Source organism: Columba livia, chromosome 21 (genome assembly GCF_036013475.1).
Source record: "Columba livia isolate bColLiv1 breed racing homer chromosome 21, bColLiv1.pat.W.v2, whole genome shotgun sequence".
Classification (NCBI taxonomy): Eukaryota; Metazoa; Chordata; class Aves; order Columbiformes; family Columbidae; genus Columba; species Columba livia.
The window spans coordinates 8,854,180-8,882,156 of NC_088622.1; the positions used below are offsets into that span (position 1 = coordinate 8,854,180).

General features: G+C 38.2%; 1 pseudogene; it reads left to right on the forward strand.

The window, feature by feature from the left end:
• Positions 1–27,668, forward strand: LOC135575995 (la-related protein 6-like; annotated as a pseudogene).
• Positions 27,669–27,977: the final 309 nt, after the last annotated feature.

The window sequence follows — 27,977 nt, forward strand, 5'->3', positions numbered from 1 at the left end:
ATGGCCAATGGGTGAGCAGGGGAACCAAGGGCTGTGCCCCAGAACATGTCCACTGGAACCCCATTTCTGGGTGTCTGAAAGAGCAAGTGACAGGGTTTACCCAGAGGTGGTTGTGCCTGTCCGTCGTCTTTGCTTTCTGTGAGGAAAGGACAGGGTTGCTGTGCATGGGGAGAACATTGATGGTCTGTTACCTGAAAGTCGTCAAGACATTAAGTGTCACCCTCTGTAATGTTCTTGTGTTCAAGGTGGGATATTATGGTCTGTGTCAGTGTGTAAGTAGATGAGTAAAAAACAATCTCAATGATTGGGCTTGGAAAGGTTCTATAGAAGGGGAGAAACTTTCCCATCATGAGGACAGTCAAGCACTGGAAGCTGTTTCCCAGGAGTGTGCACCCACTCTGGCCCAGAAAGTGACCAAGATGTGTTTGGATAAAGTCCTGAGTAATCTGGTCTGACCCTGATTTGAGCAGGATGTTGGTCAAGACACCTCCCAAGCTCCCTTTGAGCCTGAATGACACTGTCCTTTTATCCTCCTCATGTTTTCAATTTAGAGAAAGCTCTCAAGTTCTCTCTGACCACGGGAATAATTAACATGAGGTGCAGGGCTGCTTTACAAGTACCTCTAAAAAGCTCTGACGGCAACTTTTGCATCCCTTTTCTTTTGCCCCAACCCAGGGTCTTCTTTTTTTGCTATGCTAATACCCTTTCAGAAAGAACTGCTCATCTTGTTAGCCCTTTCAGAGCGGGTTGTTCAACAAGTGTGAGTATCCATGTACAGAGTCTGCACATCAGTCAGGCATCAAAGCCACCATTACAGAAACGGAGACAAGGCTCTTGACCAGCTCTTTGAAGCCAGGAATCAGCATGCCATGTCTGCTGAGATGCTCCTGAACACCTGAACTTGAAGAGCAGAGCATGTGAGTCCTCATTGAATGTCCTGGCTTGTCTCCTGACCCATGTGGTGCTTCAGGCTTTGAAGAGAATCAAAACCAACCATTTGTCTGGGGTGGTTCCATTTTACATGCTGTCATGCTGGGCAGATGAAGGGAGCTCAGAACTCCAGACGCTGCTGCACAGTTGAATCTTCAGAGACTGGAAATGCAGGTAACAGTGTGTGTCAGTGCACACCTCATAAAGATTCCGGCTTCCTTTGTGCCTTTGTACTGACCTGGGATCTGGACCCTTTTTGTCCCCAGGTGCACGGACACTGCTCATGTGCCTCTGCAGAGAGTGGCAGATGCTGGATCCCCTTCTTGGGACAGACTCCTTCCGGAAGAGACACAGACACAGGGATAACTCGTCAGGTCTTTACGGCATTTCACTCAGCATCAGTTTTGACATATTGGGTGCTTTCCTGTGACTACCCTTTCCGCACAAACGATCATAAAAAGACAACCATTTAGTAAGACATGGTCATAAAGGGGCTGTTATGGACAAGAAAGCTCACCATGAACTCTGGAGAGGGTGAGGAAGTTTGTGATAAGCACCAGGAAGAACCAAGAACATCAAGGCCTCTTCTGAAGAGCAGAAGGCCCTGAGCAGCTGTGATTGCCATGTGTAGGTGTGCGAGAGGATCAGGGCATGTCAGGGAGAAGCAATGAGATGGCTGATGGCTTCAGTGAACTGTTACAGCCATGTCTGAGCCCAGAAGTGGAAAGCAGTTGATGTCTGCAGGTTGAGGAGGAATAGGAGGAAGATTTTTCCTTGGAATATGGAAGGAAGAAAGGCCTCTATTGGGCTAATCATATATGGCAGTGACATTTCCATGTTGTGGGCACGGCTGTGCCTGGGAGATGGGAAATGGCTGCTGCTGGGGGTGGCTGTGCTCAGTCATGGCCCATGAGCTGACCCTGCTCTGCTCTTCTCTTACACTGCCCACACTTGGATGGACCTCAGGAAATATCCATAAACCTGGTGGATGCACGAACCTCCTGGAGTGATGTTGTATGGATCCAAACAGGATTTATGCAAGTTTGGGACTGGGACATTGAGGTGACTGGTGACCATTACCAGAGGTATGAAAGAAGCTGGATGAGTTGTGAGGAAACTCACAGGCATTTCCAGCTCCACAGAAAACCAGAGCCTTGCAGTTACAGCACTTGACATAAAACCCACCCCCAAAACACAAAAGATTCACACAGTCCGCGGGCAAATCCTTGAAAAATATTTGAGAAAAATCTACCAGGTCCCAGGGGTTAGGGCTCAGCCATTCTGGGAATAAACAAGCATCAAGGGCTGACATGGCATCAAAGCCACCACCACATTGCCCTCACCACCTGTAACCAGTGTCTCCAAGTCTTTCCTTCACCAGCCTCCAGGGACAGGGACCTGGACTAGTTGACTCCTTCACAGCTTTGTCAGCTATGGCCCTTCATGGGGTCCCAAACTCCCTTAGGAATTTGGGTTTTGCTTATGCCTTTCACTTCATTAGAGGTTTGTTCATTCTTTCAGTAGCTGCAGTTCAGGATCATGGCAGCAGAGGGCTCATTAACATCTAAAATGCTCTTACAAGACAAGGCTTTGTGCATCATTTTTCTGGAGTCTTCAAGTCTGCTGTGGATGATTAGGGGGATTTCAGGAACAGCCAAACAGAGAGCATTTCCATACTAAAGATCAATAAAGCCAAATTTCTTCTATTTCCTTCCCCCCATCCCTCCTCCACATTTCCAGAAGAGGTGGTATCAGCAATCTCCAATTTTGATTTATTGGAGTATTTACTGATGAAGGTGAAACAATATTTCAGAAAAGTGGGTACCTGACGCACCACTTGATACAGGAGATAGGCCAGGACACCTCAAGAGGAATCACACTCCTCTGGACCAAGAAGTAGGTGTTCCTGGGAATCTCAGGTGTCACAGCACAGTGATACTTGTGTTTGAGGAGCTGGTCAAATGACCCATCTCCTTTTCTGTAATGGTGTCTGAGTTTGCTCAAATCACCCCTGACATCAGCCCCATCCACTCCTGGGTGTTCTCCAGATTCCTGACTTCAGGAACAAAGTCCTGGGAGACATTGATGGTGAAGATGGAGGCAAAAAAGCCATGAAGTATCTCAGTCCTGTCTGATTCTAGTCTTATGAAGTTCAGCAGCAGGCCCACGATTGCCCTGTGTATTCGTTTTCTGTAAGGAAGCTATATCAGCTCATCTTGCTGCCCTTACCCTCCCCCTCAGGTATCAAGTCCAGGGCAGCTTTGGCATCATCTCTACATTCATGGCCAAGGTTTCTAAATTCCTCCTTTGCAGCTTCCCCTGCTTCCACCTCCTGTGTGCTGCCTTTTTGCCCTGGAGCTCCATCAGTTCAGACGAGCAGCCTCACAAGACAAATGCTTCTTTTCATGGGTACTTGGAGAGATCATTCTTGTGCTTGGAGCAGGCTGTCCTGTAAGGCTTCTCAGATTCCCTGAGCTCCTTCACCCCTCAGACCTACTTCCATGTCACTACCTTGCCTGTCATCCCCCAGTATGTCAAAGTCTTCTCCTCTGGAGCCCACCAGCCTGTACTATGCTGCTGGCCTTCCTCCCTCCCCTCTTGTGCCTGGAACCACACTGTGTCCTGGTCACAACAGACAAGGTGGACACTGATGTTCACATCACTTACCAGCTCTTCCTTGTTTCCCAGTTCCAGAACCAGGTGAACATCACCCTTGTTGTCCCACCAGACAGCCACATTAAGAAGTTGTCCCAAGATCCTCTAGACTGTTGGCACCTGATAGTTTGTCTGGCCAGTGAGTGTCAGGGCAATTACAGTTCCCTATAAGAAGCTGCTCATTGACTGGAGTCTTCCTCAGGTTGCTGACAGAAGATTTTCTTCATTTCTTCTCCATGATCAAGTAGAACATATCACCCAAAATGTTGTCACCCTGTATTGGGTTTACATGGCAAATTCTTGGAACTTGGGGTGAAGGTGGGTGTAATACAGCTGTTGACTCTCAGAGAAGACAACAGGAGTTTGACTGACATCAGAGTGGAATTCATATGACTCCAAGATGGACGCACTCCTTGCCAAATCTGACACACTCAGTGATGCTGGCAGCACCTCTGTGATATTGTATTTGAGAAAGGGTAAAAAATGCTGCACAACAGCAGATGGGAGAGAGGAGGGAGGAAATGCGAGAGAAAAACCGCTGCAGACACCAAGGTGATATCCCATAGGACCCAAGTAGGTCCCTCAGCAGGCCAAAGCTTGCTCTCCTGAAATCCTGCTCTTTGCCTTGTTACCATCTTTCAGGAGCCTCAACTGTACTTTCCCATCCCTGACTGTTCCTTCCCTGACCAACTCTTTCTGGTTTGTAAGTGTGAAGTCCCACAGGGCACCACACCTCACTGACTCCTCAGTCACCCATGTCAGGAAGATATTGTCAATTGGCTCCAAACCCTCCTGGATGGCTGGTACCTTGCAGATATTGGGATATCTTAGGTCTCCCACGAGGACACTGCCCTGGAAACATAAGGCTTCTTTCATATGTCTAAAGGAGGCCTCATCTAATTCCTTTTCCTCATCAGTGAGTCTGTATCTGATGTCCAGTCACCACAATATTGCCCATGTTGTTCTGCCCTCTCATGCTGACTCCTCAGTCTTCAGCTGACATTGTCTGTCCACAGGCAGAGCTCCACACATTCCTGCTGCTCTCCCACATGAAGGGAAACGTCCCCTCTGAGTCCAGATCTCTGGCGTTATGAATAACAGACCCCCAAGACCTCACAGGTTCTCCAGGAGATGGTATGTGAAGTGCCCTGCAACTCCTTATGCTGTTATCTTGGGAGAAACACTCTGATCAGGATAAGCCACCTGCATGCAAACATTAACAGTTGAACAAACTGAGCTTCAGTCCAGGGAGAGTCACAACTTTGAGGAAATCTGGGATTCACCCATCAGAAAACATTGAAAAGTGGGAATTGACCAGTTCTGTGTTAGGGCAGAAGAATAACTCCATACATGAGGACAGACCAGGACCTGATGCGCTGAGCAGTGACCCTGAGGAGAAGGGCCTGGGCACTACAAGGGCCGCCACACAAGCCCATGGTGCACACTCACCATGAGCAAGGCAGCTGCACACGGGGCTGCATGAGGAGGAATGTGGGAACCCAGACACCTGGAGTTCTCATCCCATTCGGTTCAGCACTGGTGTGACCCACACACACGGGTGTGTGCCAGTGTGTGACTTCCCAGTTTGGAGAAGCAGGGAGGAACTGGAGAGTGCAGGGCTCTGCCAAGGCAGGTTCAGCACCTTGTGCACATGGTGTGGGGTGCTGAGGGACCTGGGCTGCTTTGGCCCAGCAGTGCTGGGGAGGCTGCAGCAGTGCAGGAGTAGCCTGAGTGCTTGAAGGGTGGTTTCAGAGATGGTGGATGTTTTCTCCATAGTGGGAAACAGCATGAGAAAGAAACAACGGCCCAAAGTGCAGCTGGGGAGGTCCAGGCTGGACATAAGCAGAACGGATTGTGAGTAGAAGGGCAGTGCTGTGGTGGAGCAGGTCAGCAGAGGGAGTCTGCATCAGCCCAAGGCTTTGTGCTTCAAGTAACAGCTGGGGAGGATGGACAGATATCAGCAAAGGAAGGAAGATGCTCAGACAAGAGCAAGGTGGGGCAGCAGGGGGGATGTCTCCAGCCTGCAGGGAAAGAGGTGCAGGGGATGCCACAGCAGAGGACAGGCTGTCGTGGAGATGATCAAGGAATGTAAAGAGGCTGAAAGCCCCCAACAAACATGAGCTCCTTCTCCCCTTAGATATGGCTGTAGTATCCACCTCTGATGCCTGTGAGGAGACACCTTGTCCTTACAGCACAAGGGCCTCATGGCCTCCTTGTCCCCACCCAGGAATCTGGGAGGTGTTGAACCACAGTCCTTCCCTTGCACAGGCCCACATCACACTGTCCCAGGAAGAGACCTGGAAAATGTGGGAGGGACAGGATCTGCCTTCCCAGGGTTGGGGGTCAGGGATTGGCCCTTTGGTTAATGAAACACATCCAGCATCAGAGACACCTTTATTGTGCTTATTCTTTCATCACATTCTCCATTTTTCTTCTGAAACTGACTCTAGGGATGGTTCCTCAGCAGTTTTCACCAGTGGGACCCATTAACATTACAAGAAACTTTTGAGTTTAAATCTGACTTTGACTTCTTGAGAGGTTTCTTCAACTGCCTCCAGGGTCTGAGGTCCATGGACTCAGCACCAAAGCCACCAGAGGGGTGGACCAGGCTGAGCCTCTTCCTTCAGATCCCAAGTCTCAGGGCCCAAACAAGGGGGTTATTTACCCCTGGGGGGCTCAGCAGCACCTCCTGACGCAGAGCAAGAGGTGGTGGGTGAACCATCCCTGGAGACATCCCAGGCCAGGCTGGAGGGGGCTCTGAGGAACCTGAGCTGGTGAAGATGTCCCTGTCATGGCAGGGGTGGCACTATGGAGCTGGGGAGGTCTCAACCCAAATCATTCTATGATTTTACGCTTAACAGCAGCAGTTCACTGCTCTGCCAGGTACCACTGCCGTGCCAGGTGCCAGTAGCTCTGTCTCCGCCCCTCCACCTGCTCTGGGTCACCACAGGCGGGCCTGACTGCTCTTGGGCTCAGATGGGGCTGTTTAAGCCCTGACAGGTCTCACCTGGAGCCTGGTGGGTCCATAAGCACCCACCTGGGCTCTTTGTGGGCAGCTCCCGTTAGAAACCAGCAGCCTGCTTGTCCTGAGGGCTTTTTCTTTCTTCCTTTGTTTCTTTCTTCCTTTGTTTCTTTCTTCCTTTGTTTCTTTCTTCCTTTGTTTCTTTCTTCCTTTGTTTCTTTCTTTCTTTCTTTCCTTCTTTCTTTCTTTCTATTTTTCTTTCTATTCTCTTTCTTTCTTTCTTTCTCTCTTTCTTTCTTTCTCTCTTTCTTTCTTTCTTTCTTTCTTTCTTTTTTCTTTCTTTCTTCTTTTTTCTTTCTTTCTTTCTTTTTTCTTTCTTTCTTTTTTCTTTCTTTTTTTTTCTTTCTTTCTTTTTTAATCTCTTTCTTTCTTCTTTCTCTCTTTATTTCTTTCTCTCTTTCTTTCTCTCTTTATTTCTTTCTTTCTTCCTTCTTTCTTTTTTCATTCTATCTTTATTCTTTATTTCTCTCCTTCTTTCTTTCTCTCTTTCTTTCTTCTTTCTTTCTTCTTTCTTTCTTTCGCTCTTTTTCCTTTCTTCTTTCTTTCCTTCTTTCTTTCTTTCCTTCTTTCTTTCTTTCCTTCTTTCTTTCTTTCCTTCTTTCTTTCTTTCTTTCCTTCTTTCTTTCTTTTTTTCTTTCTTTCTTTTTTCTTTCTTTCTTTCCTTCTTTCTTTTTTTCCTTCTTTCTTTTTTCTTTCTTTCTTTTTTCTTTCTTTCTTTTTTTCTTTCTTTCTTTTTTCTTTCTTTCTTTTTTCTTTCTTTCTTTTTTCTTTCTTTCTTTTTTCTTTCTTTCTTTTTTCTTTCTTTCTTTTTTCTTTCTTTCTTTTTTCTTTCTTTATTTTCTTTCTTTCTTACTTTCTTTCTTTGTTTCTTTCTTTCTTTTTTAATTTCTTTCTTTTTTTTCTTTATTCTTTCTTTGTTTCTATTTTTCTTTGTTTCTATTTTTCATTGTTTTTACTTTCTTTGTCTTTTCTTTCTTTGTTTTTTCTTTGTTTTTTCTTTCTTTCTATTTTCTTTCTTTCTTTTTTCTTTCTTTTTTCTTTCTTTTTTCTTTCTTTTTGAGTTTCTTTCTTTCTTTCTTTTTTAATTTCTTTCTTTCTCTCTTTCTTTCTCTCTTTCTTTCTCTCTTTCTTTCTTTCGTTCCTTCTTTTTTCTTTCGTTCCTACTTTCTTTCTTTTTTCTTTCTTTCTTTTTTCTTTCCTACTTTCTCTTTCTTTCTTTCTTTCTCTCTTTTTCCTTTTTTCTTTCTTTCTTTCTTTCTCTCTTTTTCCTTTTTCCTTTCTTTTTTCTTTCTTTCTTTTTTCTTTCTTTCTTCTTTCCCTTTTCTTTCTTTCTTTTCTCTTTTATTCTTTCTTTCTTTGTTTCTTTCTTTTTTCTTTCTTTCTATCTTTTTTCTTTCTTTCTTTCTTTCTTTCTTTCTTTCTTTCTTTCTTTCCTACTTTCTTTCTTTCCTTCTTTCTTTCTTACTTTCTCTCTTTCTTTCTTTCTTTTTTCTTTCTTTCTTTTTTCTTTCTTTCTTTTTTCTTTCTTTCCTCTTTCTTCCTTTTTCTTTCTTTCTTTCTTCCTTTCCTACTTTCTTTCTTTCCTTCTTTCTTTCTTACTTTCTCTCTTTCTTTCTTTTTTCTTTCTTTCTTTTTTCTTTCTTTCTTTTTTCTTTCTTTCTTTTTTCTTTCTTTCTTTTTTCTTTCTTTCTTTTTTCTTTCTTTCTTTCTTCTTTCTTTCTTTCTTCTTTCTTCCTTTTTCTTTCTTTCTTTCTTCCTTTTTTTTTAATTTCTTTTTTTTCTTTCTTTCCTTCTTTCTTTAATTCTTTCTTTCTTACTTTCTTTCTTTCATTCTTTCTATCTTTTTTCTTTCTTTCTTTCCTACTTTCTTTCTTTCTTTCTATTTTCTTTCTATTTTCTTTCTATTTTCTATTTTCTTTCTTTATTCTTTTTTTTCTTTCTTTTTTCCTTCTTTTTTTCTTTTTTCTTTCTTTTTTTCTTTATTTTTTTTTCTTTTTTTTCTTTCTTTTTTCTTTCTTTTTTCATTCTCTTTTCTTTCATTCTCTTTTCTTTCATTCTCTTTTCTTTTGTTCTCTTTTCTTTTGTTCTCTTTTCTTTTGTTCTCTTTTCTTTCGTTCTCTTTTCTTTCGTTCCCTTTTCTTTCGTTCCCTTTTCTTTCGTTCCCTTTTCTTTCGTTCCCTTTTCTTTCGTTCCCTTTTCTTTCGTTCCCTTTTCTTTCGTTCTCTTTTCTTTCGTTCTTTTTTATTTCGTTCTTTATATTTCGTTCTTTTTGCTTAAGTTCTTTTTTCTTCCGTTCTTTTTTCTTTCATTCTTTTTCCTTACTTTCTTCTTTCTTTTTTCTTTCATTCTTCTTTCTTTTTTCTTTCTTTCTTTCTTTCTTTTTTCTTGCTTTCTTTCTTTTTTCTTTCTTTCTTTCTTTCTTTCCTACTTTCTTTCTACTTTCTTTCTTTCTTCGTTCTTTTTTCTTTTTTTTTCTTTATTCTTTGTTTTTTCTTTGTTATTCTTTCTTTTTTCTTTCTTTTTTCTTTCTCTCTTTCTTTCTTTTAAAATTTTTTCTTATTCCTTTTCTTTCTTTTATCTTTCTTTTTTTTAATGTCTTTCTTTCTTTCTTTTTTCTTTCTTTCTTTATTTTTCTTTCTTCTTTCTTTCGTTTTTAGTTTCTTTCTTTCTCTCTTTCTTTCTTTCTTTCTTTCTTTCTTTCTTTCTTTCTTTCTTTCCTTCTTTCTTTCTTTCCTTTTTCTTTCTTTCCTTCTTTCTTTCTTTTTCTTTCTTTCTTTCTTCTTTCTTCCATTTTCTTTCTTTCTTTTTTTAAATTTCTTTCTCACTTTCTTTCTTTTTTCTTTCTTTCCTTCTTTCTTTAATTCTTTCTTTCTTACTTTCTTTCTTTCTTTCATTCTTTCTTTTTTCTTTCTTTCTTTCCTACCTTCTTTCTTTCTTTATTTCTCTTTTCTTTCTATTTTCTTTCTATTTTCTTTCTATTTTCTTTCTATTTTCTTTCTATTTTCTTTCTATTTTCTTTCTATTTTCTTTCTATTTTGTTTCTTTTTTTCTTTCTTTCTTTTTTTCTTTCTTTTTTCCTTCTTTTTTTCTTTTTTCTTTCTTTTTTTCTTTCTTTATTTCTTTCTTTTTCTTTCTTCTTTCTTTCTTTTTTCTTTCTCTTTTCTTTAGTTCTTTTTTCTTTCGTTCTTTTTTCTTTCGTTCTTTTTTCTTTTGTTCTTTTTTCTTCCATTCTTTTTTCTTCCGTTCTTTTTTCTTCCGTTCTTTTTTCTTCCGTTCTTTTTTCTTCCGTTCTTTTTTCTTTTGTTCTTTTTTCTTCCGTTCTTTTTTCTTCTGTTCTTTTTTCTTCCGTTCTTTTTTCTTCCGTTCTTTTTTCTATCTTTTTTTTTTTTTTCGTTCTTTTTTCTCTCGTTCTTTTTTCTCGGGTTCTTTTTTCTTTCGTTCTTTTCCCTTTCATTCCTCTTTCTTTGTTTTTCTTTCTTCTTTCTTTTTTTCTTTATTTCTTTCTTTTTTCTTTCTTTCTTTCTTTTTTCTTTCTTTTTTTCTTTTTTTCCCACTTTCTTCTTTCTTTCTTTCTTTTTTCTTTCTTTCTTTCTGTATTTTTTCTTTCTTTCTTTATTTCTTTTTTCTTTCTTTCTTCTTTCTTTCCTTCTTTCATTTTTTTTATTTTCTTTCTTTCCTTCTTTCTTTCATTCTTTCTTTCTTTCTCTCTATTTCTTTCTTTCTTTCTTTCTTCTTTATTTCTTTCTTTCTTACTTTCTTTCTTTTTTCTTTCATTTTTCTTCCTTTTTTTCTTTTTAATTTCTTTTTTTTAATTTCTTTCTATCTTTTTTCTTTTTTTTCTTCTTTTTTTCTTTCTTTCTTGCTTTTCAAATATTCTTTCTTTCTGTTTTCTTTCTTTCTGTTTTCTTTCTTTCTGTTTTCTTTCTTTCTATTTTCTTTCTTTCTATTTTCTTTCATTCTTTTTTATTTCTTTTTTCGTTCTTTTTTCGTTCCTTTTTCGTTCTTTTTTAATTTCTTTCTTTCATTCTTCTTTCTTTCTTTTTTCTTTCTTTCTTTCTTTTTTTTTTCTTTTTTCTTTCTTTCTTTTTTTAAATTCTTTCGTTTTTCTTTCTTTCTTTATTCATTCTTTCTTATTACTTTCTTTCTTTTTTCTTTCTTTTTTGTTTCTTTTTTCTTTCTTTCTTTTTTTCTTTCTCTCTTTCTTTTTTCTTTCTCTCTTTTCTTTATTTCTTTCTTTTTTCTTTCTTTTTTCTTTCTTTCCTTCTTTCATTTTTAATTTCTTTCTTTATTTATTTTTTCTTTCTTCTTTTTTTCTTTCTTCTTTTTTTCTTTCTTCTTTTTTTCTTTCTTCCTTTTTTCTTTCTTCCTTTTTTCTTTCTTTCATTCTTTTTCTTCATTTTTCTTTCTTTGTTTTCCTTCATTTTTCTTTCTTTCTTTCTTTCCTTCTTTCTTTCTTTATTTATTTCTTTCTTGCTTTTTGTTTCTTTCTTTCTCCTTTCTTCCTTATTCTTTCTTTCTTTCTTTTTTTGAATTTCTTTCTTTCTTTCTTTTTTCGTTCTTTCCTTCTTTCTTTAATTCTTTCTTACTTTCATTCTTTCTTTCATTCTTTCTATCTTTTTTCTTTCTTTCTTTCCTACTTTCTTTCTTTGTTTTATATTCTTTTTATATTCTTTCTATTTTCTTTCTTTTTTCTTTCTTTCTTTTTTCTTTCTTTTTTCTTTATTTCTTTTTTTTCTCTTTTTTTTTCTTTCTTTTTTCTTTCTTTTTTCTTTCCTTCTCTTTTCTTTCGTTCTTTTTTCTTTTGTTCTTTTTTCTTCCATTCTTTTTTCTTCCGTTCTTTTTTCTTCCGTTCTTTTTTCTTCCGTTCTTTTTTCTTCCGTTCTTTTTTCTTTTGTTCTTTTTTCTTCCGTTCTTTTTTCTTCCGTTCTTTTTTCTATCTTTTTTTTTTTTTTCGTTCTTTTTTCTCTCGTTCTTTTTTCTCGGGTTCTTTTTTCTTTCGTTCTTTTCCCTTTCATTCCTCTTTCTTTGTTTTTCTTTCTTCTTTCTTTTTTTCTTTATTTCTTTCTTTTTTCTTTCTTTCTTTCTTTTTTCTTTCTTTTTTTCTTTTTTTCCCACTTTCTTCTTTCTTTCTTTCTTTTTTCTTTCTTTCTTTCTGTATTTTTTCTTTCTTTCTTTATTTCTTTTTTCTTTCTTTCTTCTTTCTTTCCTTCTTTCATTTTTTTTATTTTCTTTCTTTCCTTCTTTCTTTCATTCTTTCTTTCTTTCTCTCTATTTCTTTCTTTCTTTCTTTCTTCTTTATTTCTTTCTTTCTTACTTTCTTTCTTTTTTCTTTCATTTTTCTTCCTTTTTTTCTTTTTAATTTCTTTTTTTTAATTTCTTTCTATCTTTTTTCTTTTTTTTCTTCTTTTTTTCTTTCTTTCTTGCTTTTCAAATATTCTTTCTTTCTGTTTTCTTTCTTTCTGTTTTCTTTCTTTCTGTTTTCTTTCTTTCTATTTTCTTTCTTTCTATTTTCTTTCATTCTTTTTTATTTCTTTTTTCGTTCTTTTTTCGTTCCTTTTTCGTTCTTTTTTAATTTCTTTCTTTCATTCTTCTTTCTTTCTTTTTTCTTTCTTTCTTTCTTTTTTTTTTCTTTTTTCTTTCTTTCTTTTTTTAAATTCTTTCGTTTTTCTTTCTTTCTTTATTCATTCTTTCTTATTACTTTCTTTCTTTTTTCTTTCTTTTTTGTTTCTTTTTTCTTTCTTTCTTTTTTTCTTTCTCTCTTTCTTTTTTCTTTCTCTCTTTTCTTTATTTCTTTCTTTTTTCTTTCTTTTTTCTTTCTTTCCTTCTTTCATTTTTAATTTCTTTCTTTATTTATTTTTTCTTTCTTCTTTTTTTCTTTCTTCTTTTTTTCTTTCTTCTTTTTTTCTTTCTTCCTTTTTTCTTTCTTCCTTTTTTCTTTCTTTCATTCTTTTTCTTCATTTTTCTTTCTTTGTTTTCCTTCATTTTTCTTTCTTTCTTTCTTTCCTTCTTTCTTTCTTTATTTATTTCTTTCTTGCTTTTTGTTTCTTTCTTTCTCCTTTCTTCCTTATTCTTTCTTTCTTTCTTTTTTTGAATTTCTTTCTTTCTTTCTTTTTTCGTTCTTTCCTTCTTTCTTTAATTCTTTCTTACTTTCATTCTTTCTTTCATTCTTTCTATCTTTTTTCTTTCTTTCTTTCCTACTTTCTTTCTTTGTTTTATATTCTTTTTATATTCTTTCTATTTTCTTTCTTTTTTCTTTCTTTCTTTTTTCTTTCTTTTTTCTTTATTTCTTTTTTTTCTCTTTTTTTTTCTTTCTTTTTTCTTTCTTTTTTCTTTCCTTCTCTTTTCTTTCGTTCTTTTTTCTTTCGTTCTTTTTTCTTTCGTTCTTTTTTCTTTCGTTCTTTTTTCTTTCGTTCTTTTTTCTATCGTTCTTTTTTCTATCGTTCTTTTTTCTTTATTCCTTCTTTCTTTTTTCTTTCTTTCTTCTTTCTTTCCTTCTTTCTTTTTTTTTCTTTCTTTCCTTCTTTCTTTCATTCTTTCTTTCTTACTTTCTCTCTATTTCTTTCTTTCTTTCATTCTTTGTTTTTCTTTCTTTCTTTTTTTCTTTCTATCTTTTTTTCTTTCTTTCTTTCTTTTTTCTTTCTTTCTTTCTTTTCTCTTTCTTTTTTCTTTCTTTATTTTTAATATTTTTCTTTCTTTCTTTCTTTATTTTTTCTTTCTTTCTTTATTTCTTTTTTCTTTGTTTCTTCTTTCTTTCCTTCTTTCTTTTTTTTCCTTTCTTTCCTTCTTTCTTTCATTCTTTCTTTCTTACTTTCTCTCTATTTCTTTCTTTCATTCTTTGTTTTTCTTTTTTTTCTTTCTTTCTTTCTTTTTTTCTTTCTTTCTTTTTTTCCTTTTATCTTTTTTTCATTCTTTTTTTTTAATTTCTTTCTTTTTTTTTTTCTTTTTCCTTTCTTTTTCCTTTCTTTTTCCTTTCTTTTTCCTTTCTTTTTCCTTTCTTTCATTTTTCTTTCTTTCTTTCATTTTTCTTTCTTTCTTTCGTTTTCCTTTCTTTCTTTCTTTTTTCTATCTCTCTTTCTTTTTTCTTTCTTTTATCTTTCTTTCTTTATTTTTAATTTCTTTCTCTCTTTCTTTCTTTTTTCTTTCTTTCTGTCTTTGCTCTTTCTTACTTTTTTCTCTCTTTCTTTCTTTTTTCTCTCTTTCTTTCTTTTTTCTCTCTTTCTTTTTTCTTTCTTTCTTACTTTTTAATTTCTTCTTTCTTTCTTTCCTCCTTTCTTTTTTTCTTTCTTTCTTTTTTCTTTCTTTCTTAATTTCTTTCTTTCTTGCTTTCTTTCTTTCTTTTTTCTTTCTTTCATTTTTCTTTCTTTCTTTCATTTTTCTTTCTTTCTTTTTTCATTCTTTCTTTTTTAGTTTCTTTCTTTCTTGCTGGCTTTTTTCTTTCTTTCTTTCTTTTTTAATCTTTCTTTCTTTCGTTCTTTCTTTCTTTCTTTCTTTCTTCCTTTCTTTCTTTCTTTTTTCATTCTTTCTTTTTTAGTTTCTTTCTTTCTTTCTTTCTTTCTTTCTTTCTTTCTTTCTTTCTTTCTTTCTTTCTTTCTTTCTTTCTTTTTTTTCTTTCTTTGTTTCTTTCTTACTTCCATCCCTTCCTACTTTTTCTTCCCTGCTTTCTTTCTTTTTTCTTTCTTTTTTCTTTTTTTCCTTCTTTTTTCTTTCTTTCTTTTTTCTTTCTTTCTTTTTTCTTTCTTTCTTTTTTCTTTCTTTCTTTTTTCTTTCTTTCTTTTTTCTTTCTTTCTTTTTTCTTTCTTTCTTTTTTCTTTCTTTCTTGCTTTTTTCTTTCTTTCTTTTGTCTTTCTGTCTTTGTTTTTTCTTTGTTCTTTTTTCTTTCTTTCTTTCATTTTTCTTTCTTTCTTTTTTCATTCTTTGTTTTTTAATTTCTTTCTTTCTTTCTTTTTTCTTTCTTTCTTTCTTTCCTTTTTTCTTTTTTCTTTCTTTCTTTCTTTTTTTTTCCTTTATTTCTTTATTTCTTTATTTCCTTTATTTTTTAATTTCTTTCTTTTTTCTTTTTTTCTTTCTTTTTTCTTTCTTTTTTCTTTCTTTTTTCTTTCTTTTTTCTTTCTTTTTTCTTTCTTTTTTCTTTCTTTTTTCTTTCTTTTTTCTTTCTTTCTTTTTCTTTTTCATTTCTTTCTTTCTTTGTTTTTTTTCTTCTTTCTTTCTTTCTTTCTTTCTTTCTTTCTTTCTTTTTTTCTTTCTTTTTTCTTTCTTTTTTCTTTCTTTTTTCTTTCTTTTTTCTTTCTTTTTTCTTTCTTTTTTCTTTCTTTCTTTTTTTCTTTCTTTTTTTTTTTCTTTCTTTCTTTTTTCTTTCTTTCTTTTTTCTTTCTTTCTTGTTTCTTTCTTTCTTGTTTCTTTCTTTCTTCTTTCTTTCTTTCTTTCTTCTTTCTTTCTTTCTTTCTTCTTTCTTTCTTTTTTTTTCTTTCTTTCTTCTTTCTTTCTTTCTTTTTTCTTTCTTACTTTTTTCTTTCTTTCTTTCCTACTTTCTTTCTTTCTTTCCTACTTTCTTTCTTTCTTTCCTACTTTCTTTCTTTCCTACTTCCTTTCTTTTTTTCTTTGTTTTTTTTTTTTAATTTCTTTTTTTCATTCTGTCTTTTCTTTCTTTCTTCTTTCTTTTTTCTTTCTTTCTTTTTTCTTTCTTCCTTTTTTCTTTCTTCCTTTTTTCTTTCTTCCTTTTTCTTTCTTCCTTTTTTCTTTCTTCCTTTTTTCTTTCTTCCTTTTTTCTTTCTTCATTTTTTCTTTCTTCATTTTTTCTTTCTTTCTTTTTTCTGTCTTCCTTTCTTTTTTCTTTCTTTTTCTTTTTTCTTTTTTAATTTCTTTCTTTCTTTTTTCTTTCTTTCTTTTTTCTTTCTTTCTTTTTTCTTTCCTTCTTTTTTCTTTCCTTCTTTTTTCTTTCCTTCTTTTTTCTTTCCTTCTTTTTTCTTTCTTCCTTTTTTCTTTCTTCCTTTTTTCTTTCTTCCTTTTTTCTTTCTTCCTTTTTTCTGTCTTCCTTTTTTCTGTCTTCCTTTCTTTTTTCTTTCTTTTTCTTTTTTCTTTTTTAATTTCTTTCTTTCTTTTTTCTTTCTTTCTTTTTTCTTTCTTTCTTTTTTCTTTCTTTCTTTTTTCTTTCTTTCTTTTTTCTTTCTTTCTTTTTTCTTTCTTTCTTTTTTCTTTCTTTCTTTTTTCTTTATTACTTCTTTCTTTCTTACTTCTTTCTTTCTTACTTTCTTTCTTTTTTCTTTCTCTCTTTTTTTCTTTCTTTTTTCTTTCTTTCTCTTTTCTTTCTTTTTTTTGATTCTGCTTTCTTTCTCTCTTTCTTTTTTAGTTTCTTTCTTTCTTTTTTCTTTCTTTCTTTCTTTTTTCATTCTTTCTTTCTTTTTTCTTTCTTCCATTTTTCTTTCTTTCTTTTTTTTTTGATTTCTTTATTTCTTTATTTCTTTTTTCTTTCTTTTTTTCTTTTTTCTTTTTTTATTTCTTTCTTCCTTTTTTCTTTCTTTCTTTCTTTTTTTTTCCTTTATTTCTTTATTACTTTATTTCCTTTATTTTTTAATTTCTTTCTTTTTTCTTTTTTTCTTTCTTTTTTCTTTCTTTTTTCTTTCTTTTTTCTTTCTTTTTTCTTTCTTTTTTCTTTCTTTTTTCTTTCTTTCTTTTTCTTTTTCATTTCTTTCTTTCTTTGTTTTTTTTCTTCTTTCTTTCTTTCTTTCTTTCTTTCTTTCTTTCTTTCTTTCTTTCTTTCTTTTTTTCTTTCTTTTTTTCTTTCTTTTTTTCTTTCTTTTTTCTTTCTTTTTTCTTTCTTTTTTCTTTCTTTTTTCTTTCTTTCTTTTTTCTTTCTTTCTTGTTTCTTTCTTTCTTGTTTCTTCTTTCTTTCTTTCTTCTTTCTTTCTTTCTTTCTTCTTTCTTTCTTTTTTTTTCTTTCTTTCTTCTTTCTTTCTTTCTTTTTTCTTTCTTACTTTTTTCTTTCTTTCTTTCCTACTTTCTTTCTTTCTTTCCTACTTTCTTTCTTTCTTTCCTACTTTCTTTCTTTCTTTCCTACTTTCTTTCTTTCTTTCCTACTTCCTTTCTTTTTTTCTTTGTTTTTTTTTTTTAATTTCTTTTTTTCATTCTGTCTTTTCTTTCTTCTTTCTTTCTTCTTTCTTTCTTCTTTCTTTCTTCTTTCTTTCTTCTTTCTTTCTTCTTTCTTTCTTCTTTCTTTCTTTCTTCTTTCTTTCTTCTTTCTTTCTTCTTTCTTTCTTCTTTCTTTCTTCTTTCTTTCTTCTTTCTTTCTTCTTTCTTTCTTCTTTCTTATTTCTTTCTTTCTTCTTTCTTATTTCTTTCTTTCTTCTTTCTTATTTCTTTCTTTCTTTCTTTCTTTTTTCGTTCTTTCTTTTTTCGTTCTTTCTTTTTTCGTTCTTTCTTTTTTCGTTCTTTCTTTTTTCGTTCTTTCTTTTTTCGTTCTTTCTTCTTTCTTTCTTTTTTCTTTCTTTCTTTTTTTAAATTTCTTTCTTTCTTTCTTTATTCTTTCTTTTTTGTTTCTTTTTTTTTCTTTCTTTTTTTCTTTCTCTCTTTCATTTTTCATTCTCTCTTTTTTCTTTATTTCTTTCTTTTTTCTTTCTTTCCTTCTTTCTTTTTTCCTTCTTTCTTTATTTTTCTTTCTTTTTTAATTTCTTTCTTTCTTTGTTTTTTCTTTCTTTGCTTTTTCTTTCTTTCTTTTTTCTTTCTTTCTTTTTTCTTTCTTCCTTTTTTCTTTCTTCCTTTTGTCTTTCTTCCTTTTGTCTTTCTTCCTTTTTTCTTTCTTCCTTTTTTCTTTCTTCCTTTTTTCTTTCTTCATTTTTTCTTTCTTCCTTTTTTCTGTCTTCCTTTCTTTTTTCTTTCTTTTTCTTTTTTCTTTTTTAATTTCTTTCTTTCTTTTTTCTTTCTTTCTTTTTTCTTTCTTTCTTTTTTCTTTCCTTCTTTTTTCTTTCCTTCTTTTTTCTTTCCTTCTTTTTTCTTTCCTTCTTTTTTCTTTCCTTCTTTTTTCTTTCTTCCTTTTTTCTTTCTTCCTTTTTTCTTTCTTCCTTTTTTCTTTCTTCCTTTTTTCTGTCTTCCTTTTTTCTGTCTTCCTTTTTTCTGTCTTCCTTTCTTTTTTCTTTCTTTTTCTTTTTTCTTTTTTAATTTCTTTCTTTCTTTTTTCTTTCTTTCTTTTTTCTTTCTTTCTTTTTTCTTTCTTTCTTTTTTCTTTTTCTTTCTTTTTTCTTTCTTTCTTTTTTCTTTATTACTTCTTTCTTTCTTACTTCTTTCTTTCTTACTTTCTTTCTTTTTTCTTTCTCTCTTTTTTTCTTTCTTTTTTCTTTCTTTCTCTTTTCTTTCTTTTTTTTGATTCTGCTTTCTTTCTCTCTTTCTTTTTTAGTTTCTTTCTTTCTTTTTTCTTTCTTTCTTTCTTTTTTCATTCTTTCTTTCTTTTTTCTTTCTTCCATTTTTCTTTCTTTCTTCTTTCTTTCTTTCTTTTTTTTTTGATTTCTTTATTTCTTTATTTCTTTTTTCTTTCTTTTTTTCTTTTTTCTTTCTTTATTTCTTTTTTCTTTCTTTCTTTCTTTTTTCTTTCTTTTTTTTTCTTTCTTTCTTTTTTCTTTCTTTTTTTTTCTTTCTTTCTTTCTTTCTTTTTTCTTTCTTTCTTTCTTTTTTCTTTCTTTTTTTTTTCTTTCTTTCTTTCTTTTTTGCTTTCTTTCTTTTTGCTTTCTTTCTTTTTGCTCTCTTTCTTTTTGCTCTCTTTCTTACTTTCTTTCTTTCTTTCTTTTTTCTTTCTTTTCGTTTTTTCTTTCTTTTCTTTTTTTTTTTCTTTTTTCTTTTTTTCTTTCTTTTTTTCTTTCTTTTCTTTTTTCTTTCTGGCCAGTGCTGACATCCCAAAGGCCACCAGCGCACTCCTGTGTCCCTTCTGCTCTGCCAGGAGCTTCTGCAACATGAGCGATGCGTTGGGGACTGATCTCTTGGACTGTTGCTACTCCATCCCTGACCCACAGCTGGTCTGGAGGATCATGTCCCAGTTGGAGTTCTACCTTTCCGGTGAGAACCTGGCCATGGACACTTTCCTGCTGAAACACGTCCAGAAGAACAAGATGGGTGTGGGTTGTCTTGGCTGTATTTGTGGGCAGTGTGCTGATTTTAGTTATTGGACCTGCTGTGTTAGCATGGGAAGTTACTGGGGGGTTGTGGAAAATTACAGCCGATGGGTGTAAGAACAAAGCACAGGAGCTGGTGGTTTGGCAACAGTATCTTGTTATAGTCGCGCGAAGCTTTCCTAACACGAAAGGCATGTAGTTACAAGGACCTAAGATAAGATATGCATGCTTTCTTACTAACCTATCATGAGCTCAGCTTTTGTAATATGTATGAGCTAATTAGTTGGTATACCAATCAGTATAATCCACGATAGTAGTTGTAATGTATGTAACAGTATAAAAGGATTGTGTAGAGAACAATAAAGTGGACACTTTGCTTGCATCAAGTTGCGCCCCCGTCTCTTCATCGCGGCAAATGGTGCCCCCCGACGTGATCTTTGGTGAAGACTCCGCCGGAGGCTGATAATCACCTATCTGGTGGCGTGCTGCGAGTCCCGCAGAACTGGGAACGCTGCTACAAGGAGCAGGGAAAAGCCGGCTACTGAAGTCATCACCCCCGTCTGGAACGAGAGGTGAGCTGTGGGAAACTAGCAAAATGGGGAATCAGACGAGTTCCCCTGAAAGAGACGTTTATGAATTAATGAAAGCTTTACTTAATAAGCATGGGGGAAAAACCCTTTCGGGTCAGGACCTCAAGCTGATCCTTAAATGGGTCCAGGTTAAGATCCCTACAGTTACTGCTTCTTCGATTTTTACCCGGGAACTTTGGGACGATGTAGGGGTGAAATTATGGGATGCAGCTACCTCTGGAGATGAGGAAGCGCAACATATGCTCCCACACTGGAGAAAAATTTTTGAGGCTGTGAAAGCGCAAGAGCAGAGCCAGCAAGGTTCTGAAGGGGAGACAAAGCCCTCTGCACCATCATTACCGTCACTACCCCCCTTGGCCTGTGCAGCGGGGTATCCCCCGGAGGATGATCCCTTTGATCCCGGACCTGTTGATCCCGAAAAAGAACCCGATCTTTTCCCTCCTGATCCTCATAATGTCTGGGGAGAGATCAAACGCCAAGCCTTAAAGGAGGGGGAGTTAGAGATAGCAAGGACTATAGTAGCGCCTGTTATATATCAAGGAAGGGGGGGGGCGGCTCAATGGGAAGCATTATCCTTCTCAGTGATTAAGGAGTTGCGTCGTACGGTTACCGAGCACGGGTTGTCTTCTCCTTATTTTGCAAGCCTTTTATCTTCTGTATTCGATACATATGTCATGACCCCACATGATTTAAAATCTCTCGCGCGATTGTTATTAACCCCGACGCAATATACAATGTGGGAGTCTCAATGGAGAACGGGGCTGCAGACAATTTTGTTGGGGTATGCGGGACATGCGAATGCTGCCCTAGCTGCCTTAACCATAGAACATCTTACTGGGACTGGGCAACATGCAGACCCGGCCGGACAGGCAAGGGATATCCCCCGAGAAGCCTTAGAAGCAGTCCGGGAGGAAGCGAAAAAGGCTTTATTGAAAGTTCCTGATTCTCAAAAGCCTCAGAAAGCGTTTACTAATATCACCCAAGAGCCCCGAGAGCCGTATATGCAATTTGTAGACCGCTTGAAACAAGCCTTAGATCGGCAAGTAGATAATACCGAGGCTCGAGATATCCTATTACTTAAATTAGCAGTGGAAAATGCCAACGCTGATTGCAAAAAACTTTTAAAATCGCTTCCAAACCAAAATCCTACTTTGATTGAGATGATTGAGGCGTGTAACAGAATTGGCACTATGGATTATAAATATGAAGCGATGGCTGCTGCCTTTGCGGCCATGCGCGGACCTGTGGGAAACAGTAAGCAACAGAACTGTTTCGGTTGTGGGAAGCCAGGTCACTTTAAAAGAGATTGTCGCAGCGCCGGGGGGAGGAGACCCCCAGCACCTGGTATTTGTCCCAGATGCCAGAAGGGACGGCATTTTGCAAACCAATGTAAATCTAAATATGATGTGAATGGGCATCCCATACCGGGAAACCGGCAGTGGAGCGCGAACCCGCGGCGCGTGCAGACACAAGTTCCGCGGCCAGCCTCAACGCCCTTGCAAGCGCGGGGGGAGGAGCGGGGGACCGGAGGGTTTCCAGTCTCTCTCCCGCAACAGCAGGGAGCGCCGGCCTGGACCTGGCAACCGCCCACACAGTAACGCTGCTTGATTCCTCTGTTCACTTACTGCCTACCAAAGTTGCAGGCCCTTTGCCTCCTCAAACGCAGGCTTTATTATTGGGAAGATCATCCACCACCCTGTCAGGGCTTTTTGTATTGCCTGGAGTAATTGATCCTGACAGTAATTCCGAAATCAAAATTATGGCTTGGACCCCATTTCCTCCTTGCACAGTACCAGAGGGAAGTCGTATTGCTCAATTGATACTGATCCCTAAGGAGGACTATGTCTCAATCCCTGACCAAATGCTCCCGCGGAGACAGGGAAGCTTTGGGTCTACGGGAGAACCACTAATTTTATGGGTTCAAGCCATCTCACAAAAGCGTCCTATATGTCAATGTACCCTCATTTGCAGAGGTCAGCAAGTCGTGTTGAGTGGAATCATTGATACAGGTGCAGATGTTACCGTTATTTCTCAAGCGAAGTGGCCTTCTAGGTGGCCTTTAGCTGATATCTCTCAGACGTTAGCAGGGATTGGGGGGTGCGGAGCTAGCCGCCAAAGCGCAGAAATGATACAAGTTCAAAATTCAGAAGGACAAGTTGCCTCAGTCAAACAGTTTATCTTACCAGTACCTATGGTCTTGTGGGGACGTGATGTGTTGTCTCAGTGGGGGGTGTCTATCCGGACACATTTTTAGGTGGGGCCATTGAGGGGCGTGAAACCCCAAAGTTAACCTGGAAGACAGACACTCCTATTTGGATTGATCAATGGCCCCTGCCACTGGAAAAACTTCACGCCCTCCAAGAAATAGTTAACGAACAACTATCTATGGGACATATTGTACCCTCAACGAGTCCGTGGAACTCGCCTATCTTTGTTATTAAAAAACTGACTGGCAAGTGGCGCCTGCTCCATGACCTCAGAAAAATTAATGACGCTATGGAAGATATGGGGGCCCTGCAGCCTGGGCTTCCATCACCTACCATGATCCCTCGAGATTGGCATTTAACTATCATAGACCTCAAAGATTGTTTTTTCAACATTCCATTGCATCCAGATGATGCCCCTAAATTTGCCTTTTCTGTACCAAGCGTCAACATGCAAGCTCCTTTGCAAAGATACCAGTGGGTTGTGCTACCGCAGGGAATGAAAAATAGCCCTACAATATGCCAATGGTATGTAGCAAAGATACTTAGTCCTGTTAGAACTGCAGTGCCTGCTGCATTGTTATATCATTATATGGATGACATTCTAGTGGCAGCACAGCACCATGAAGTCATGGAGGAAGCTGTAGCCCTTGTCGTGGCTGCTGTAAAATCAGCAGACCTCTGTATTGCACCAGAAAAAATTCAAAGAATGCCACCTTGGAAATACTTAGGATGGCGTATAAGGGCTCAGACTGTTACCCCGCAACCCTTACAGATACAGGCAAATGTAAAGAACTTACATGATGTACAAAAACTGCTGGGTACAATCAATTGGGTCAGACCATTGTTAGGAATCAGTAATGCGGACCTTCGTCCCTTATTCGAAATGCTTAAAGGAAGCTCGGATTTAAACGCTCCGCGAACTCTTAGTCCTGAAGCCATAGCTTCCTTGCATAAAGCTGCAACAGCAATTGCCTCCAGACAAGCGCATCGATGGGAACCAGAATTGCCTTTTCAATTGATCATCCTTAATCCTGCTAGACAGCCTTATGCGCTTATTTTTCAATGGGACTGCCAGAAAACGGACCCTTTACTAATCATTGAATGGATTTTTCTGCCTAACCAAGCCACAAAGACGATTTCTACCCAACATGAGATGTTTGCATCTTTAATCATCAGGGCCAGACAGCGATTACTTACCCTGGCGGGCACGGACTTTGCCCTCATATGTATGCCAGTAACAACTGTTTACCTGCAATGGCTACAACAACAATCAGATGCACTAGGTATAGCCCTGACTGGCTATGCAGGCCAACTCACTTCTCATCCGCCTTCTCACAAGCTGTTAAGCATTGATTTTCACCTTTTACCTGTTCCAAAGCGGAGTGACCAGCCTTTACAAGCCCTTACTGTATTCACAGATGGGTCTGGCAAATCTCACAAGTCTGTTATCCTTTGGTGGGATGAACATCGGGAACGGTGGAGCTCAGATGTAGAGACTGTACAGGGTTCTCCTCAAATAGTAGAATTATCTGCAGTTGTTCGAGTGTTTCGAAAATGGTCTATTCCTCTCAATATAATCACTGATTCTGCTTATGTTGCAGGAATTGTTAGCCGAGCAGAAGCTTCTGTGCTACGGGATATTTCTCATGCGGCACTGTTCAATCTGTTACAAGAACTCATTTTCCTGTTAGATTCCCGCCTTCATCCTTATTTTATTATGCATGTCCGATCTCACACTTCTCTACCTGGTTTTATTGCAGAAGGGAACCGACAAGCGGATTTGCTTACGCTACCAGTGCAAGTGTTACCAGATCGATTAGCGCAAGCTCGACTCAGCCACTCCTTTTTTCATCAAAATGCTGCAGGCCTTAAGCGTCAATTTGACCTCACTACACAACAAGCCCATGATATCATTGCGGTGTGTCCTGATTGTCAAAGGCACTCTTTCCCTTCTATAGCAGAAGGAGTTAACCCCAGAGGGCTACAAAGCCTTCAACTCTGGCAAACAGATGTCACTCATTTTGCTGAATTTGGTCGTTTAAAGTTTGTTCATTGCTCTATTGATACATTTTCCGGAATGTTATTTGCCTCCTGTCATATAGGAGAAAAAGCACGCGATGTGCGAAAACATCTGATGCGCGCCTTTGCTACTTTGGGGGTACCCTCTCAAATCAAAACTGATAATGGCCCTGCGTATATGTCTAAGACCTTAACGACCTTTTTTGCCTCTTGGGGTATATCACACATTACAGGTATCCCTCATTCTCCTACGGGACAAGCTTTGATAGAACGATCTCACCAAACCTTAAAACGTTTGTTATTAAAACAAAAAGGGGGAATAGGGGCTGCTACACCAGAGGAGCGCTTACAGAAAGCCTTGTATGTTTTTAATTTTTTGAATTGTTCCCTGTTAGACAGCAATCCTCCAGTAGTTCGTCATTTTAGCACAAACACCCTTTTTGAACCCAAGATTAAGCCGCCAGTATTGATCCGGGACCCCGAAACAGGTAAAGTGATGGGACCCTATCCCCTTGTTACATGGGGTAGAGGTTATGCTTGTGTTTCCACAGAGAGAGGTCCTCGCTGGATCCCGGCAAAGAACGTGAGACCCTTCCGAGAAACATTGCAACGGCAGTCTCCTGATAACGCTCCAGAACCTGCGTTCGATGAGGAGAACGTTGCTCCCGAATGAATTCCGTCTCAGAAACAGATAAGCGAGAGCTTCAATGTCCAGACTGCGAAGTGTGCAATTTCTGGATCCTTAGAATTTGTGCTGACTGCGAAAGACCACAGTGGGTAAATAGGTGCCGCGTAAAACGGTGGTGTGACTATTGTTTGCAGGATTATCAAGGGCTCTTACAGAGGCTGTCAGTGGAAACTGGAATTGAGGGCGATAGAACTCGCTCCTATCAGGAAAAATTAGAAAAATGGCATAGGTATATTTTTGAGCAATCAAATATTGTCCTTTGGAAAGCCATTGAATGTGATAAATCTGTTCCAGTACCACAGACCTGGGAAGTAAACCCCGATAAGTGGGAGGAAACAAAAAGGAGGTGTCGGAAAAAGAGAAACAGAAGGAATACTAAGAGCCTGCAGGAATGGGCCGAGTATTAATCTTTTTGTTAAGTACTATAAGCTTAGGTCTTAGCTTTGATTTACATCATGTTGACCCTCGTACTAATGTGTGGCTCACGTGGGCAAATCGTACCGGGACCACAGACTTTTGTCTGTCCCTGGCGCAAGTAAGCGATCCGTTTAGAACATGTTTAATTGGGTACCCATATGTACACCTAGACGATTTTCGAGGTTACGTTAACACCCCTGATTTGTCGAATGTACTCAATTCCTCATATTGGCAATGGAGGAGAAATAACAGTGACGGATGGTGTATAAAAAGTAGCGACTGGCCAGTAGAGCAGGGAGCCATGCTCCAGCAAGGCTTAATTCAAAGGCTCAATTTCTCTAATCACTTACCGTTTCAGGAACTGACACTTTGGGGCTCCTTCCCTCCACAGGGGGAATGGGAGAACATCTCAAATCGCGAAAATTGCTCTAATATGAGTCCGGAGATTCTTCCTGTTAACGGGACTGGAGTGGTCTATTTTGGTGATAGCTGGACTGGGTATTTGATTCGAGATGGTCACAAAGAGACATTAGATTCACTGATTCATTATCAAAACGTGTCAGGTAACTCTGGTCACTGGAACATTTCGATAAATACAGGGACTAGAGATGTGGCCGATATCACTGGACAGGTAAGGTTGCCAAAAGGCTATTTCTTGATTTGTGGAGATAGAGCATGGCCCGGAATTCCTTTTAAACCTGTGGGAGGACCTTGTTATATTGGGAGACTTACGCTGTTCGCACCCCATATGAGGGACGTGCTTAATCGTTCCCTGAGCAATAGTACCAGATCAAAAAGGTCATTGCGACAATTACAACCAGATTGCGATGATCACGTCAATTTAGGGTCTTTAGGATCTACTATAGCTCTGTCCCTATTTTTGCCTGGTGGAATGGCCGCAAGCAATTGGAATAAAATAAAACAATTGGCATGCTGGGCTGTCAAAGAATTTAACATGACCTCTGACATTTTGTCAGGATTAGCTCAAGATGTAGATAGCTTACGACATGTAGTCTTACAGAATCGTGCTGCCATAGATTTCCTTTTACTAGCCCACGGACATGGATGTCAAGAATTTGAAGGAATGTGTTGCATGAATCTATCTGACCACTCTGTGAGCATTCATAAACAGATTGCAGAACTACGAGAAAGGATTCACAATGTGCAGGAAGGAATGGATGGACTCGATGGGTGGCTAGCTTCTTGGGGAATTACAGGGTGGATAAAAGATTTACTTAAACAGGGAATTTTGATCCTTTTAGTAATTTGTGTATTATTACTAACGATTCCATGTATTTTGCAGTGCTTACAAAAGTCGATAACCGCTTCAGTAAATAAGATTTTTCTTGTACAAGCACAAGACCTTCCGAAAACTCCCAGTACAGAAATGTTGGTGAAGCAAGACGTCCTCGAACTGGTTGGGCGCCGACCTTGGGAAGAAGCAAATGTTTGAAAACAAAAAGGGGGAGATGTGGGTTGTCTTGGCTGTATTTGTGGGCAGTGTGCTGATTTTAGTTATTGGACCTGCTGTGTTAGCATGGGAAGTTACTGGGGGGTTGTGGAAAATTACAGCCGATGGGTGTAAGAACAAAGCACAGGAGCTGGTGGTTTGGCAACAGTATCTTGTTATAGTCGCGCGAAGCTTTCCTAACACGAAAGGCATGTAGTTACAAGGACCTAAGATAAGATATGCATGCTTTCTTACTAACCTATCATGAGCTCAGCTTTTGTAATATGTATGAGCTAATTAGTTGGTATACCAATCAGTATAATCCACGATAGTAGTTGTAATGTATGTAACAGTATAAAAGGATTGTGTAGAGAACAATAAAGTGGACACTTTGCTTGCATCAAGTTGCGCCCCCGTCTCTTCATCGCGGCAGATGGGCTTTCTCAGCATCAAACTGCTGACCTCTTTCAAGAAGGTAGGTGGCTCCCGGTGCCGGCCAGCGGGGCTGGGAAGTGGTCTTCATGTGGAGGGTGTCCATGTGTCTGGGTGTCCTCTGGCTGTTTCTGCTGGGGTCTATGGGGAGGTCCAGATTGCCATTTCCAGAGGCCATTGGGAACGTTCTTATGCAAACCCCAAAGATGCTCATGTGGCATCGAGACGTTGCTTTGCTGTGGTTTCAGGTTGATGGTGCCGCAGCCTGCCCGGACAGCAGGCTTAGGCTGGTCCATGCCTGAGACGCTCATGGGGACGTGGTGACCCCCGTCTCTTCCACAGGTGAAAATACCTGACGAGCGACTGGCGGCTCGCGCTCTATGCCCTGCGGTTCTTGGAGCTGCTGGAGGTGAACGAGGAGGAGACCATAGTGCTGCGGGGTGTCCCCATCCCTGAGTCCCGGCTCAGCATCCCCCCCAGCAAACTGCTGCTGGCCTGGGAGCTGCTGCCCCTTGAGCAGGATGCGCTGTCGCCGCTGCAGGAGGACTTCCTGGAGACCATCACGAGGATGTTCAGCCCCTTCTGCGCCATCGCCTCCATCCGCATCCTGCGCCCGGGCCGCAAGCTGCCCTCGGATGCGCGCAAATACACGTCGCGCTTCCCCGAGCTGCTGAGCCAGTGCTGCGTGCCGGTAGAGTACGAGAGCCTGGGGAGCACCCGCAGAGCACTGGAGGAGCTCGGCCACCCGGGCGGCCGGAGCATTCAGGGTGGTCCCACTCAGCGGAAGGGCTCCAAGAAGAAACCAGAGGCGGTGGAGGAGCTGGTGGATCAGCTGGGTTGGAAAGCGCAGGCGACAGCCGCGACATTCCCCTACGGCCTCGGGGGCTCCCTGCTCAGCAGCGCTTGGGAGCTGAACGGTGCCTCGGCATTGCCATAGCTCCTCCTGAACAAGGAGCCCTCGGAACCCACCTGGCCCAGCAGCGACTTCAGTCTCAGCGACTGGAGAGACACCTTCACTGGATCGCTCCTCTCCAGAGACCTCTTCCCTCCCTTTGACACCAGCATGGGCACCGGCAGCTGCTCCAGCCCCGAGAGCCCCTGTGGTGCCTGGGGCAGCAGGGCGCCCGCCTGGGCCCCCTGGGCCGGCAGCTCCTCTCGGGATCCCAAACCCCGCCCCGGGATCTTCCCAGCAACAACCAGGGTTTCCGAGCTCCTCGGGCTCTGTGACGGGGTCCTGCGCCTGCCCCGCAGCCACAATGGCACCAGCAGCTTCTCCAGCAGCATCGGGAGGGGAGAGCTCGTCCTGCAGCGCTGAGGCTTCTCTACATTTGGGTTTGGGGATTCTTTCTTTCTTCTTTTCTCTGTGCCCCCCCAGAGCTGTGGTGGGTTCTGCAGCTGCTCCATGGACATGGACTTTGTTTTGGACCAGGATGAAGCTCGGGGTGCTGAGCAGCAGGAGGGGCTGCACCGTC